Source organism: Caretta caretta, chromosome 24 (genome assembly GCF_965140235.1).
Source record: "Caretta caretta isolate rCarCar2 chromosome 24, rCarCar1.hap1, whole genome shotgun sequence".
NCBI lineage: Eukaryota > Metazoa > Chordata > Testudines > Cheloniidae > Caretta > Caretta caretta.
The window spans coordinates 15,888,796-15,904,661 of NC_134229.1; the positions used below are offsets into that span (position 1 = coordinate 15,888,796).

Below are 15,866 nucleotides of genomic sequence, written 5' to 3' on the forward strand. Positions count from 1 at the left end.
CTTGGTCCAGTGGTCCCTCCCACTAGGCTGGGGCCTGCAGAAGGTTTTCCAGTGTAAGCAGTGTCAGGATGAGCTCCACCCTGACATCTGGTGGTGAGGTGTGGCAAGTTGTGGGAAAGAACTTCAGGGGCCGATCTCATTTGCATAGGCACACCCACCCCGCCTAGAATGAGACCATAGCTGCCCAAATGGTCACTTTGGCTGCTGTGGGATCCCCAGTGTCTCTGTTATTGGGGCAGGAAGAATAAATTGTTATTACCCTGATTATGGGAACTGTGCTTGGAACTGTACGTGGCCTTTTGTTATGATGGAGGGATTCACCATCAACTAAGTAGCACTCGCTAGGCAAGGGTCATGGGTTCCAAAACTGTGTGAAAGGAGAGAGGCTGGGGACAAGTATTAATACTTGGTGGTATGGGCCCCTTGGTGAGGGCCTTACATGCTAATTGCACTTCCTCCTCTCTCCACTGTGGAATATCAGAGCTAATTTTGATTTCATCAGAAGTCTAGTTATAGGCTGCTGAGCTCACTTTGGGCTGACAGTGCACCAGCACTGGGGTTCCCCTCCTACAAGCTGAATTTACCTAAGAGCTGAAATCACTGAGTGTTGTGTTAAGTAGTGGGGGAGCCTGAAGATATATTGTGGAGCAGTTTGTGGGATGGCTGGAGTGCCTTGCGGACTGGCTGGTGAAGCAGTTCGACGTGGAGCAGTTTGTGGATGGCAGGAGCTGCTTGTGGGCCGTGGAGCTGAGCGAAGGAGTTCGTGGGGCGGCTGGCGGAGCGGAGCGAAGGAGTTCATGGGGCGGCTGGCGGAGCGGAAGGAGTTCGTGGGGCGGCTGGCGGAGCGGAGCACAGCTGAGCGAAGGAGTTCGTGGGGTGGCTGGCAGAGCGGAGCGCCGCTATGGGGCGGTCAGCTTCAGATCATGTAAGGTGCCTCTTACCCCCGTCCCATTTCCACCCAGATTGGGAGGTAAAGCTCCGCAGATAAACTTTCGAACTCTGGGGCTGCCCTGACCAGGGACAGAGACTTTTTGGGGCATTGGGCTTTTGGGACTTTGGGTGATTTGGGGTTGCTGGACTCAAGAACCAAAGGGAAAAGGGCATGCCCCAATTTGCTTGGGGTGGGTTTTTTTTGCTCATGGGTTGTGTTATGAATCCTGTTGGTGGTGTTTCCCCAACATAATGCCACATTGTTTCTCTCTGTTATTAAAAGGCTTTTGCTACACTCAGACTCTGTGCTTGCGAGAGGGGAAGTATTGCCTCTTGGAGGCGCCCAGCGGGGGTGGTATATATTTGTCCCAGGTCACTGGGTGGGGGCTCGAGCCGGTTTGCATTGTGTTATTGGAATGGATCCCCTAGATATTGAACCCGGCCCTTGTTGCTGCCAACTCTGACGGGCAGAAGGGTTACACCAGTAACACAAGGGGGAACCAAATTCCTGGGGAAGGACGGGGCAAGCAAAGTAACAAACAGTCAGGAGGCTGGGGTGGGTCAGGCAAAGCAACTAACTCAGGAACGTAGGGCGGGACCAGGGCGGGGCAGGCAAACAACAGGGAAAAAACTTCTGGGGGGCTATGATAGGGAGAGAGGAAGAAATTGGGCTGTGGGGGGAGTAGTGGGGAGGCCCCCCACTAAATGCCACTGGGGAAGCGGGGCCAAGACCAAGGTGGGGGGTGCACCCCCGAGCGCTTGTGAGGCTCACTCCGCTCCTTGCTTGTTGCTAGGTACAGTCCCAGATGGCGGTGGGGGGGAGCAAGCGGCCCCGTCGAGGGGGGAGCAGCAGGTGCCCGTGGTTAGCTGGGTTGGTGGAGGGGGTGGGGGTGGTGGAAAGTGTGGAGGGGGGCAGCTGAGCTGGGGGGGGCTCCACGCCTCTCCCCTGGCCCCCCACAGCAGCAAAGGCTCCCACTGCCCCAGGAACACAGGTGTTAGAGTCACTCAGTCCGGTAATGACAACCAATCCCCTCCGCCGTGTCCCGCAGCTGTCTCCCTCCTCCTGACGAGGCAGCAGGCTGAGAAGCAGCAGCAGCAAGCAGGCGGCAGCCAGCCAGGTAGGACCCAGGCAACGAAGGTGGGCGTGGTGATGGTGTTAATGGGGTCCTCGGTTCTCCTTCTGGAGGGATGGAGGTGGGGCTGGGGGGGGGGCAGGCCGGCAAGGCCCCCCCTTCCCCACACCAGCAGTTCTCCAGGGAAGGGAGCTCCAGCCAGCAGCAGTCCGTCACGTTGAAGGAAATGTTGTGGAAGTTCCCCTTGAAAGAGATGCACCAGTGGGACCAGTTGATTCCTCTTCCCCGTGCCCCCCGCTACTGGCCCTTTGGGAAGTACCCCAAGCCTCAACTAAGTTCTCCCTGTCACGGAGTCACCGGGCGATGCTTTTGAACTACTCCATACGAAGCCAGTCAGGACTCTGGGGGAGCCTCCTCTCTGTGAGCAGACTGTCCCCAGGGCAAGACACTCACACAGCTTTGACCTTCCTGGGGCTGACCTCGGAGTATTCAGCATCCCCTTCCACACCGTGCGCTTCCCACAGCGAGTCCACACAGGCACGGCTCCTGGGGAAGCCAGAGGGGCCTACACCCCAATTCCACAGTCAGGCGTGACTCTCAGCCAGCCAGTAAAACAGAAGGTTTTTTAGACGACAGGAACATGGTCTAAAACAGAGCTTGTCGGTACAGAGAACAGGACCCCTCAGTCAGGTGCGTCTTGGGGAGCAGAGAGGCCAGAGCCCCATCTGGGCCTCCCTCCATTTCCCCAGCCAGCTCCAAACTGAAACTCTCCAGCCCCTCCTCCGGCCTTTGTCCCTTTTCCGGGCCAGGAGGCCACCTGATCTCTTTGTTCTCCAACACCTTCAGTTGGCACCTTTGCAGAGGAGGGGCCCAGGCCATCAGTTGCCAGGAGACAGGGTGTCAGCCATTCTCTATGCAGACACCATCACACTGGCCCTCTAGGGCTCTGCGACAATCACACCCTTATCCCCCCACCTAGATACTTAAGAAATGCATAGGGGAAACTGAGGCACCCACCCAGTATTCAGCGAAAACATTAAGAACATTCCCACTTCGTCACATATCTCCCCCCTTCGAGACCAAACTGAGTGGGGTCACTTTCGCCCGTGGAAGGATGGGATCTGGAAAAGCCATTGGCTCTCTCATGGTATCTAGTATCCCATCTTTCCAGGTGTCATGTTATCGGATTCGGTGGGGGCCGCCAGGATGGTAGCGGAATATTCGTGGAAGCGCCTCCCCGTATTTGGAGCCATGGTGTCAGGAGGGGTGGCACTGGTTACCACCTACTTCATGCTGCGGAAGTGTTTGGCCTCTGTAGCTGACGACACCCAGCTGGTTCTGAACAAAGCTCTGGCGGCAAAATGGGAAAACACCATCTAAGATTTGGTGTTTCATTGGATGAGCCTGCTGCTGTCTAGAAGACACAGTCTTGGACTTCAAGCAGGAAAGATTCCTGCTTCTCCATCCAGGAGTTGCATATGTTGGCCAAAAACCTAATGGGAAGAAATTGTCTTAAGTAAAATTTTGCTTATTTTGCCTTATACTCCATTTTGCTAGCTTTGAATTAGTATGAAGAAATTGTAGCCTTGAATTAGTACGAAGAAATTGTTCAGAGTTTATTTTTTGCTGATTGCGTTAACATTTGTTCTTGGACGGATAGCCGTTTTATGGCTGTAATTGCCTTATTTACAGTTTGGTGTGAGTGAAGAGTATATGGTAATTAACTGAGCCAGGACAGCTGGGCCGGATGGTCAAGAAGGGAGTGGAGGAGTCAAGAGGCACCAACTTTATGATCAATCACCCGGATGGCAGATTGACGACCCTAAAGCAAAGGCATACGCCCCAAGGACGAGATAAGGAGTTGAGCCAAAGGGACGAGAAAGAAACAGCTGCAGATCCTCCCCTAAGAACTCAAAATCATACTAATTAAGAGCAACCTTGACTACCTCATGATTGACGGTTCCGGTGTGACACAGCAAGGCCCATAGACTTGTATGGGAACTTATCGCTATAAAAGAAGGGTGTATTGCCATGGGACTTTGGGTTCGTTCTGCATCGACCTCGGAGCTTCGAATGCGTTCAACAGCCCAGCTCCCCTCCCTCATGTGCAGGTTCAGCTGGCCACTGGAACTGACCGAGCCCTTGTCCGCTGCTGATCCCTGTTGGGGAAGGGAGGAGAGGAAAAGGGGACGGTCCAAAGGGGATCCTAACTTCGGAGAAGAGGGAGGTGGAGTGAAAAGGAGAAGAGGAGAGAGACTGTAGGGAGCCACTGGTGGGGCAGGGCATGTGGGCAGAAGAGGTGCAGGTGTAACCTACACAGCTTGTGGGTGTGGTGTTCTGACCCATCTAGTAGCACAAAGACCACGGAAAGAGACAGAGATTATTGAGTTTGCTCTACAGCCTTAGCTAAGAGCCCGTTAGCTTTTAGCTCACGCAGTAGAAGCTGATGCACTCAGCTCCAGAGGTCCCAGGTTCGATCCTGCCTGTGGCTGACCAGGGTCTGTCAGTGTTACACAGGTACAGTGTGCGGCTGCTCGGAACAGCTGCTCTCCCCTGGGACCACCAGCCTGCTCCCCAGGAGGCCCTAGCGTGTTCGCTGCACGCTCACAAAAGCCGCACGCTTGCAAAAGCCGTCCCCGCTGCCCTCGGGGGAAGGGGGTGAGCAGGATCTCTCGGCTCGCAGGAGGCTGCTGGAAGATGAAAACACTGCAGACCGCTAAGGGAGGCCACACCCGGCGGAGGGGGGTTGAGGGCCTGCTTCTAGTTCCCCACGTGGTTTCCAGGAAATCAAGTCTGGCTGGTTTCCAAGTCCTGGTTTCCTCTTCAGTCATGTGGGACAGAAAGATCCAGCAAGCCCCGGCCAGGCCCCGGGCCCTGCCTGCGAGCACCTGCAGCTGTCCTTGCCCAGGGCAATTGCTTCCACCAGCGCCCCTCGGAGTCCATCCAGCCTCCATGGAGGGAGGCTCCAGGCTTCTTCCCTTGCAGAACCGGACAGTGCAGGGAGAGCGGTGAAAGGCGGCGAGTCAGAGTCAGGGCCCCGGGGTTTCATCCCCAGCTGAGGGTGTAGCAGGGAGTGGGGTCTGCTGGAGGGGGGTGGGAACCAGGACTCCTGGGTTCTCTCCCCAGCTCTGGGAGGGGAGTGGGGGCTAGTGCTTAGAGCAGAGAATCAACCAGCTCCTCTAGAGCAGCAGCAATAGCTGGTGTCAGGTCTCTGTATGGAGCGTTCCCATGGGGCATTATCAGAAGAAGCCGTTTCTTGGCTTGCTGAAGCTCGCAGTGGACCCTGGAGGCAGCTGACTTGGGGTAACAGGGTCAGAACAATTTCCCCTTTTAGCCCTGTGATGCCAGCCGTGGGCAGCTTGGTCTGCAGTTTGGCTTGTGCCAATGTAGCCCACACACCTCCTGGGCGTGGTGTTCTGTCCCGTTTGGTGGCACCGAGATCACTGAGAGAGAGAGAGAGAAAATGAGCCCAGAGGTCCCAGGTTCAATCTCGCCTGCTGACAACTGGGGTCTGTCGGCGTTACACCAACTCTGACTTTCTCTCCTAACGGAAGCTTTAGAAGCAGAGAGCCAAGCAACGTCCACTCCTTCGCCCTGCCAGGACAGCAGACACACCGCTGCAGATGAGATCTCCCTTTACCACCCCCTCTCTGATTCATGGCCCGGATGTCCCCAGTCTGAGCTGGCTGTGGGGGGCCGGGATTGCCCCCATGGCGCACTGCTCCGGTTTGCATCATGGCTCTCTTGGAGCCCACGGCAGCTGCCAAGTGGGTAACACACTTGATAGGTAAGAAAAATTAAACATGAAGCCGTTATGCCAACCGAACCAAAGTCAGGCCAATAAAGGTTGCTGGGAAAGTCCCTGAAGGAGATAAGTAGAATGAAAGAATGCTTGTTTACGTTGCAGGGAGTAAGAAAAAAAGGGAGGCCTGCATTCCTGCATTTTTGTACCAGATGTTCTGGGAACAGTTTGGTGAGGTACTGGGGGGGGGGGGGGGGCACTGTTTTACACTCCCTGTTCTTGTGTTATCTCTGTTTTTAACTCCTCGTCTCCTGGCTAACACCCATACCGATAAGACAGTTAGTGAAGCATTACGATTTGCTAAAAGTGATCTACAATAAGGGGGTAGAAGTGCATGCATAATAGAGAAAGAGGATTTTAACTAACATGAGGGGGGTGGGCTGCTTTATGAATAAATCTGTGACGCAACGGGACTGTCTATAAAAACCTATTCGTTTTACTTAGTGGCTGCTGGTTCTCTTTGGAGACGGGCTGCTCTCTATTGTTGTGTGCACTCTTCAATAAAGAGCTTTGTGTTCGGACCTTGCTGGTGTTGCCTGTCTCTCTGCGGTCAGACAACGAACCGTGCCGTCTGGGGTTCGAGTCCTCGACACATTGGTGTACTTTGCACACCCTCTACCACAGCAGTGCCCCTGTACGTCACCACCGCTGGCCTCTGCCGGGCGGGGGAGCCACCCTGAGAAGGAGGGACCCTGCAGCTGGGAATGAGGGACTGTGGGACAGCCAGGATTCTTTAGTTGACTGCACTCTTTTATTAAAAAAAAAAAAAAAAATTACATCCAAGCAGTTCTGAGATTCCCAATTCTTCATCAACAGTGAGAGACAGTCCCTGCCTCAGCTGAGATCAGGGCCCCGTTGTGCTGGGCACGGCTGAGACACAGCGAGAGACAGTCCTGACCTGAATAGCTCACACTGCAAAGAGAGAAGACAGACAAAGGCCGGGCGGGTCAGCAGAGAAAGGAGGGGGTTTCCCCAACGTCCGTATGACAGAACTGGCAAGAGAACCCGGCCTCTCTGACTCCCAGCCCAGTGCCGGACCCACTGGACTCCTGGATATACTGGGGCCTGCTCCAGCTCCTTCCCTGGCTCCGGGCAGCCCCTCGCTGCCTGAGGTTAAGAAAAAATCATGAGAGCGGCTAAAAACCCGGAGATTTTAAGAAAGAATCCAGGCGGGGCCAGGTCTAGTAGCTTCCTGGCTTCTGGGCCTCCAGGGCCTGCCCTGCCCTGTGATTCTCCACCCTGGTGGGGCCACAAGCCCGGGTAGCCAGGAGTCCCCCATCCTCCTGAGACTCCGGGCGCCGGGGATGGAAGCCAGAACTGTCACAATGAAGATACAAGAGACGCCCTCGGCTCCCCCGCACCGAACTCGCCCTGCGCGGCTGTCAGCTTCAAGTAGGGTGACCAGATGTTCCGATTATATAGGGACAGTCCCGATATTTGGGGTTTTTTCTTATATAGGCTCCTATTATCTCCCATCCCCTGTCCTGATTTTTCACACTTGCTGTCTGGTCACCCTAGCTTCAAGGGATTTCAGCTCCTGATTTCTGTCAGTTCCAAAGGGAGTTAGGAGCTGAAATACCTCTGAAGGTCGGGGCCCTTTTTTCAGTAGTGAAGGCAACGCTGCTGGGTGCTTTGGGAGTCACCCTCCAGCGCTTTCGAGCGGCAGGAAAGAACTCGCTGCGGCAAGTCTGTGGTGCTTTGTTCTTTCCTTTCTCTGCCTCTCTGCGCTGAAACGTGCTCAAAACATGCCTGAGCTGGAGACACAAAAGCTGCCGGCTTTCTTATGAGGCCTGGGACCGCCCTGGCTTTGGCTGGGCGCCTTCAGTGCATTGAAATCAGGAAGAGCAGCGGGAAAACATTTTTTAATGTATAACTAGGGCCATCGGACTGGCCAGACAGGCTCAGCCCAGAGGCCCTTTGCGCTGTGTCCTGCCTCTGACAGTGATGGTACCTGCTCGACTCCCTGCAAGGATGCATCTCGGCCACCCGCACGCTGCTCCGCATCCTCACCCAGCACCTTGACACCAGCGTGTCCCTGGAACCGGTGGGGGGCGACGTCGACGTGGGGGAGAACCTGGAGCGCCTGCTGCGGGCAGCGCAGGAGATGCACGCCACGGCGGAGCAGACGGACAGACACGTGCAGAAGAACACCAGCCGGGACCTGTACGCCCGCATGGCCTCCCCCCACACCTCGCTGCAGGAGAAGGGGGCCATCGTCCGGGACTTCCACCAGGCCACCCTGGGGATCTTCGGCAGCGTGGGTGGCCCCGTGGTGGCCGTGCTGCTGCGGAACGCCGGCCTCCCCGAGCGGCTGGAGGCGGCTCTGCGGGAGGCGGAGGCCTCCCCGGTGCTGCGCCTGCCGATGGACGCCCTGCGCCGGAGCAGTGAGGAGATCGCCAGGAATGTGTCTGCTTGTGCCGCCCCTGGGGGCCCAGCTGGGGAAACGGCTGCAGGGCCCCCCGAGAACGGCCCCTTCTCCGGGACTGGCATGATGCAGAGCCTGGGCGACTACCTGCCTGACGCCCTCACGGGACGCCGGGCTAGGAATGCCCTGGCCGCGGCCGCCGGGCACCTGGAGGAGGCGCTCCGGGCTCTGGCACCGACCTACAAGGCGTTCCAGTTGGCGGCTGCCGCAGCTGAGGTCTACATGGCCCTGATCGCAGAGCAGCAGCCGGGAACGGGAGAGGGCCCGGGCCAGAATCCTCCCGGCGTCGCCCATGGAGCTGAGCAGGCAAAGCCATGACAGCGCCCCCCTCACCATGGCACACGCACCGGCAGGCTCTGCCCTGGGCTCTGCGCTGGTTAACGAGCCTGGCACAGCCCAGCATGTGGGGCTGGCAGCCGGGAACCACAGCAAATAAAGGGACCCGAGCAAAACTGTGGGCCTGAGTCTCAGTGGTTTGTCCCGGCTGGCGTGCTGGCCCACCCGCCTTCGAACCAGACTCCCCTCCCGGCCCCTGGTGTAAATCAGGAGTGACTCGTGCGGGGCAAGTCTCCTCTCTGATGTAAATCAGGAGTAACTCCATGAGTGTCAAGGGGCTGATTCCCCCTCCCTCTGGTGTAAAGCAGGAATAACTCCCTTGGACTCAATGGGGCTGATTCCACCTCACTCACCCTGGTGTAAATCTAGAGTAACTCCAGGGGGTCAATGGGGCCAATTCCCCCCCGTGATGTAAATCCAGAGTAACTCCGTTGGTGTCAAGATGCCATTTCCCCCTCCGGTGTAAATCAGGAGTAACTCCACTGGAGTCAATGGGCCCGATTCCCCCTCACTCACCCTGGTGTAAATCAGGAGTAACTCCACTGGAGTCAATGGGCCCGATTCCCCCCACTCACCCTGGTGTAAATCAGGAGTAATGCAAAAAATGCCATTTTCGAAAACGATTTTTGGGTTCAACTAAAACAAAAACATTCGAGGTTTTGGTTAGAAATCGGGAAGAAAGGCAGCGAATATTCTCCTGCCACGTTTAAAATACTGAAACCTGCTGGGTTTTAACCGGAAAACAAAAACCTGAGCCACAAATATTCCGGTTCCTGCTTTTTCTGCCTTTTTTTTTTTTTTGGTGGGGGGAGGGGCAATGAAAAAACAAAAAACCAAAATTTTCCAAACCCGTTTTTGGTAAAAGAAAAACAGGTATGGAGGGGAGAGGGGGTGGGTTGAAATTTGGTGTTTTTTAAAACTTCCCTTTTTTTTAAACAAATGAAAAAAGTTTGAAAACCGTCACCTGATTTTTCTTTTTTACGTTGAAAAGGACCCCTTGGTCCCAGTTTCGGGTCCCGTTTTCTCCCAGGTTTTGCAAACCGCCTCGGTTCCCGTGCAAACGGGGGGCCCGGACATCTGGACATCAGGGGCTTGGTGTCAGCCAGGCAACTAAACCTTCCCCTCCCGCAAAACAAGTGTCCCGTTGTTCACACTCCCTGGTCCCCGTCCTGCCAAGCACAAACACGACCTGCCAACGGCCCCGTTGAACCAACCCCCGCAATGGGCTCTCCAGAGACCCCAGCTCCCCGTGTCAGGTGGGGGGTCCTGGGGCTCGAGAGCGGGTCCCAGGTCCTGGCCCCCCACCTCTGAACAAACCCAACTCTCCCTCCTCGGGGGGCAGGGTGGACTCCTGGCTCCCCTGCCCCGTAACCATAGCACTGCACGGGCCTAACGCAGGCCAAGCCTGGCTCAGACCCGCCAATGGGGGTTACACAGACCCCTCCCGCCCCTTGGCTTGACCCACAACGACTCTTCCCCACCAACGCAGCCCCCAACCCTGCCGTGCGCTCCATGCGCTGGCAGCTCCCCCTGCTGGGCCCGTTCTGTGGTTTCAGCCCCAGGCCAGGCGTTTACATGGCATCCGCTTCAAGCAGCTTCTGGTTCGGGTGCCCATTGCCCTCGCTCCGGGCTCCAGCCTTCTGCCCCCACTTCTGCCAGCATTTCCTCCCCAAATCTCCCTCGCTGCCCACATCCCGCTCCCCAAATCTCCCGCGCTGCCCCCCGTCCCTCTCCCCAAATCTCCTCCTCTCCCCCATCCCGCTCCCCAAATCTCCCGCGCTGCCCCCCTCCCCACACACCCCGTCCTGCTCTCCTTTCGCTTGTTGGGTCAACCCCCCCCATCATTTTTGAGTTTGGCCAACGGCGGTGGGGGGCGGGATGGGGGGAAGGATTCAGAAGATCCTGGCCCACCCGCCATTTATTTAAGTTTTTGGAAACTAATATTTTTAATGGAACACCCACCATTTGAACCCAAAACGTCACCGTTGCCAAATGGTTGAAGCCATCATTTAAATATCTATGTATCTATCTATCCCCATACACTCTATCTATCTATCTATCTATCTATCTATCTATCTATCTATCTATCTATCCCCATACAGCCCATCTATCTATCTAAATTTTGACCCACAAGTGTTCTTGGTCCAGTTTTTCGCTCTGTGTGCCGGGGGGCGACCTGTGGCCTATTCTGCGACCTCCTACCCCCCAGGCTGGGCAGACTCAGGAGTCCAGCCCCACAGGGCAGCCAGGGGCTGTGTGAGTCTGAGCTCATTCCCCAGCGGGGGATGGTCAGGTCTGGACATTGACCCGGCCCGTGGCGCTTTGCCTGGGCTGGACCAGAACCCACCCGCCCTACAGCGGGCCAGCCCCCATTACGGTCTCACTGTGTCACCGGGGAAGCCACGCGGCTTCACCGTCTCCTGGGACCAAACCTCAGCACCTCCAGCCCCCTCCCTCCAGCGACTCCACCTTAGTTGGGCACCTGAGGGAGACGTGTACCCCCAAAGGGGGCACTGCCCCCCCCCCAGCATCTGCTGGGGCTCTCAGCCGGCGGGGGAAGGGCAGGAGGGTTTGTTAGGTGGCTGCACCCAGCATGGCCAGTCCTCGGTCAGCCCAGAGAGCCAGAAGCTACAGCCTGGGCCATGGGCAGCTCCGAGCCCCAGCCAAGTGTGGCCGCCCTTGGCTCCCGCTCTTCCAACTGGCTTTCTGCAAGGGGGGGGGTCAACCTGGGCGTTAGTTGCTAGGTCAGAAATGTCCCGGCAGGTTGGCTTTGCCATTGTCTTCATGGACTCGCCAGCGACACTGGCCCCAAGTCGAGACAGCCAGGGATCAGCACCCCTGGGTGGCAGCCTGCCCGAGAGAAAACAGCCCTTTTCCAGCCCCTAGGAGCCAGCGCAGCACATATGGGAAACTGAGGCACACACGGTCTTCATACAAAGTAGTGCAGACACTTTCCACTGCGCTACTCCATGCAGGTGCAACCTGAGACTCACAGGAAACATGCGTGAGCAGAGCTCCCACGACTGCCGGCTGGCATGGACACAACCATGGGACTGAGTAACTCCCCCGCCCCCACGTGTCTTGAGTTTGAGGGAACACACACACAGAGCAGGGCTTGTCTCCTCCAACACACACACACACACACACACAGAGCAACTCTATGTCCAAAGGGTTCCTATGTCACTGTGCATCCGATAAGCACCTCCACCCCCAGAGATTCCCCTCATGTGACTGGGGTATGTGTCCCAGCCTGCCGGGTGAAGTGGTGTCCAATGGTTATAGCAGGGGGGCTGGGAGCCAGGACACCTGGGTTCTGTCCCAGCTCTGGGAGGAGAGGGGAGTGGGGTCTAGTGCTTAGAGTAGGAGACTGTGTGCCAGGACTCACCGCAGCCAGAGGGTTTTCGGCAGTTCTGCCAGGGTCATTACACGTTTGCAGGCCCATCTTCCAGTCCCTGCCCGGCCCCACTCGCCCTAATGTGTGGCAATGAGGAGGCACCAGGCACATGATGGTTGCTGGAGAGGAGACGGGAGGAGATCTGAGGCCCAGGATCAGGACCCAAGCCCATGTGTCCACCCCTGGCTTGTTGGCTCTGGGCCATGGCCCAGCCCCTCACCCACATTCCCTGCCATTCTCCTGCGCTGGACCCACAGCTTGAAGTCTTGGGATTTCCCAGCCTGGCCCCAGGTGTTCCGTGCGCTGATTGGAGTCACCCTGGAGTAAATCAGGAGTAATGCAATGGGAGCCAATTCCCCTCTCCCTCACCTGGGGGTAAATCATTTCTGTAGCTCTTCTCAGAACACTCCCCAATTTATCCAATGTCCTGTTTGATGCGTGGCTCCCCCCCCCAGAGCGAGGCACAGTCTCCAGTCAGGGTCTCCCCCATGCTGTATCCAGAGGAGACCCCACCTCCCAGCTCCTACTCTCTAATCCCCTGCTTCTCCCGTCCAGGGCCGCGCTTGACCTCTCACTCCGGTGCAGTGGGTTCCTGTGACGCACTAGGGAGCGGGGCAGATGGACCTGGGAATGTTGCAGGGCAGTTTTACTGGGACTGTCTGCATTGGGGATGGGATAGCAGGAAATGACTTTACTTGGGGGATGATACCTGAGCCTGTAACCTGAGCCAGGAGGGGGGTTGGGGCCAGCTGACACCTTTTCCAGGAAACTGGACAAAGGCTGGAGGAGGAGCCTGGGGGAGGGCTGGGTGAGACAGCTGGAGTGGGTTTCAGTTTGGAGCAGTCTGGGGACCTGCCTGAGGGGTCCTGTTTGTACCTACAAGCTCTGTTTGAACTGTGTTCCTGTCGTCTAATAAACCTTCTGTTTTACTGGCTGGCTGAGAGTCATGGTGAATCGCAGGAAGTGGGGGTACAGGGCCCTGACTCCCCCATACACCGTGACAGTTCCACCAGAATCTCCAGGTCCTTCCCAAATTGCTGCTTTCCAGGCTACAGCCCCTCACATGAAAATTGAAAGGTGGATAAGGAAATGGTTAAAGGAGAGACTACAGCGGGTCCTACTGAAAGGTGAACTGTCAGGCTGAAAGGAAGTTACTAGTGGAGTTCCTCAGGGATCGGTTTTGGGACCAATCTTATTTAATCTTTTTATTACTGACCTCAGCACAAAAAGTGGGAATGTGCTAATCAAGTTTGTGGATGATACAAAGCTGGGAGGTATTGCCAACTTAGAGAAGGACAGGGATATCCTACAGGAGGATCTGGATGACCTTGTAAACTGGAGTAATAGTAATAGGATGAAATTTCATAGTGAGAAGTGTAAGGTCATGCATTTAGGGATTAATAACAAGAATTTTAGTTATAAGCTGGGGACGCATCAATTAGAAGTAACAGAGGAGGAGAAGGACCTTGGAGTATTGGTTTACCACAGAATGACTATGAGTCGCCAATGTGACATGGCCGTGAAAAAAGCTAATGCGGTCTTGGGATGCATCAGGGGAGGTATTTCCAGTAGAGATAAGGAGGTGTTAGTACCGTTATACAAGGCCCTGGTGAGACCTCACCTGGAATACTGGGTGCAGTTCTGGTCTCCCATGTTTAAGAAGGATAAATTCAAACTGGAACAGGTACAGAGAAGGGCTACTGGGATGATCCGAGGAATGGAAAACCTGTCTTATGAAAGGAGACTCAAGGAGCTTGGCTTGTTTAGCCTATCCAAAAGAAGGCTGAGGGGAGATATGATTACTCTCTATAAATATATCAGAGGGATAAATACCAGAGAGGGAGAGGAATTATTTAAGCTCAGTACCAATGTGGACACAAGAACAAATTGATATAAAGTGTCCATCAGGAAGTTTAGACTTGAAATTAGATGAAGGTTTCTAACCATCAGAGGCATGAAGTTCTGGAACAGCCTTCCAAGGGAAGCAGTGGGGGCAAAAGACCTATCTGGCTTCAAGATAAAACTCGATAAGTTTGTGGAGGAGAAGGTATGATGGGATAACATGATTTTGGCGATTAATTGATCTTTATTCATGGTAAATAGGCCCAATGGCCTGTGATGGGATGTTAGAGGGGGTGGGATCTGAGTTACTACAGAGAATTCTTTCCTGGGTGTCTGGCTGGTGTATCTTGCCCACATGCTCAGGGTTCAGCTGATCACCATATTTGGGGTCAGGAAGGAATTTTCCTCCAGGGCAGATTGGCAGAGGCTCTGGGGGTTTTCCACCTTCCTCTGCAGCATGGGGCATGGATCACTTGCTGGAGGATTCTCTGCACCTTGAAGTCTTTAAACCATGATTTGAGGACTTCAATAGCTCAGACAGAGGTGACAGGTTTATCGCAGGAGTGGGTGGGTGAGATTCGGTGGCCTGCGTTGTACAAGAGGTAGACTAGAGGATCATAATGGCCCCTTCTGACCTTAATATCTATGAATCTATGAAACTCCTACCCACATGAATTGTGTCCCCCTGTTAGCCAGTGCACTGCACGCTCATAGTGCGTTGATTCTTGAAAATCCAGTGATTTGTCCCATGTCACAAGAGGAGTCGGTGGCGGATTCGAACCCAGATCTCCTGGATCTCTAAACGCGAGGCTGGCTGTTATCAAGAGTCTGTAGCACAAGTAGGGATGTTATTGACTTACATTCATGGGCAGTTCCAGGGCTGTCCTTAGGATTTATGGGGCCTTACATAGAATTATTAAACTGGTGCCCCTATGCCCGATGGCAGCCTGGGCTCACAGCCTGGGTGGGAGACGAGGCAGCAAAGGATACAGCTCCCTGCCGTTCCATCCGTTTCTCCCATCAGCTCCCGTCCCCCGTCCCTCCCTGGCTCCTCGTCCACCCCTTTCCTGCCAGATAGATGGACAACGAGTTTCCATTTCTTTACTTCTGACTATTTGATGAACTAGTTTTAAGAGAACCCTCTAGCAAAATCAGAACCTTCGTGAGATACCAAACCCTTTGTGATGCCTAAAATCTTTGGAAACATATTTTTAAAAAAAAGAACAGGAGGACTTGTGGCACCTTAGAGACTAACCAATTTATTTGAGCATAAGCTTTCGTGAGCTACAGCTCACTTCATCGGATGCATTCAGTGGAAAATACAGTGGGGGGATTTATATACACACAGAACATGAAAAAATGGGTGTTATCATACACGCTGTAAGGAGAGTGATCACTTAAGATGAGCTATTACCAGCAGGAGAGCGGGAGTGGGGGGGGGAAAGGGGGAAGAAAACCTTTTATAGTGATAATCAAGGTGGGCCATTTCCAGCGGTTGAGAAGAACGTCTGAGGAACGGGGCGGGGGGGAGAATAAACATGGGGAAATAGTTTTACTTTGTGTAATGACTCATCCACTCCCAGTCTCTATTCAAGCCTAAGTTAATTGTATCCAGTTTGCAAATTAATTCCAATTCAGCAGTCTCTCGTTGGAGTCTGTTTTTAAAGTCTTTTTGTTGTAATATTGCGACTTTTAGGTCAGAGATCGAGTGACCAGAGAGATTGAAGTGTTCTCCGACTGGTTTATGAATGTTATAATTCTTGACATCTGATTTGTGTCCATTTATTCTTTTACGTAGAGACTGTCCAGTTTGACCAATGTACATGACAGGTTTCAGACAGCTGCTACTCTGAAACCTGTCATATTTTTTAAAGTTGGTGATATTTCATAAACATGTCTATTGTTTTGCAGATCACACAAAGTAAATTAGGGTTCCCTTTTTCTAAAAACAATGAACGTTGTTATGAACACCTGAAACCTCTGTGACTGACTAATTTAAAATAATGTCTTTGTTTCAGTGAGGTAAATGTGTAGTCATCGGGAATGATTACGTTCTGAAGGCTT

At 54.4% G+C, this 15,866-nt stretch overlaps 1 long non-coding RNA gene across 1 annotated transcript; it reads left to right on the forward strand.

Moving 5' to 3' along the window:
- On the forward strand, positions 1 to 5,985 carry LOC142069979 (uncharacterized). The gene is made up of 3 exons (XR_012665938.1): positions 1 to 925; positions 1,980 to 2,048; positions 3,175 to 5,985. It is a non-coding gene; the product is annotated as an uncharacterized LOC142069979 (long non-coding RNA).
- The last annotated feature ends 9,881 nt before the right edge of the window (positions 5,986 to 15,866 follow it).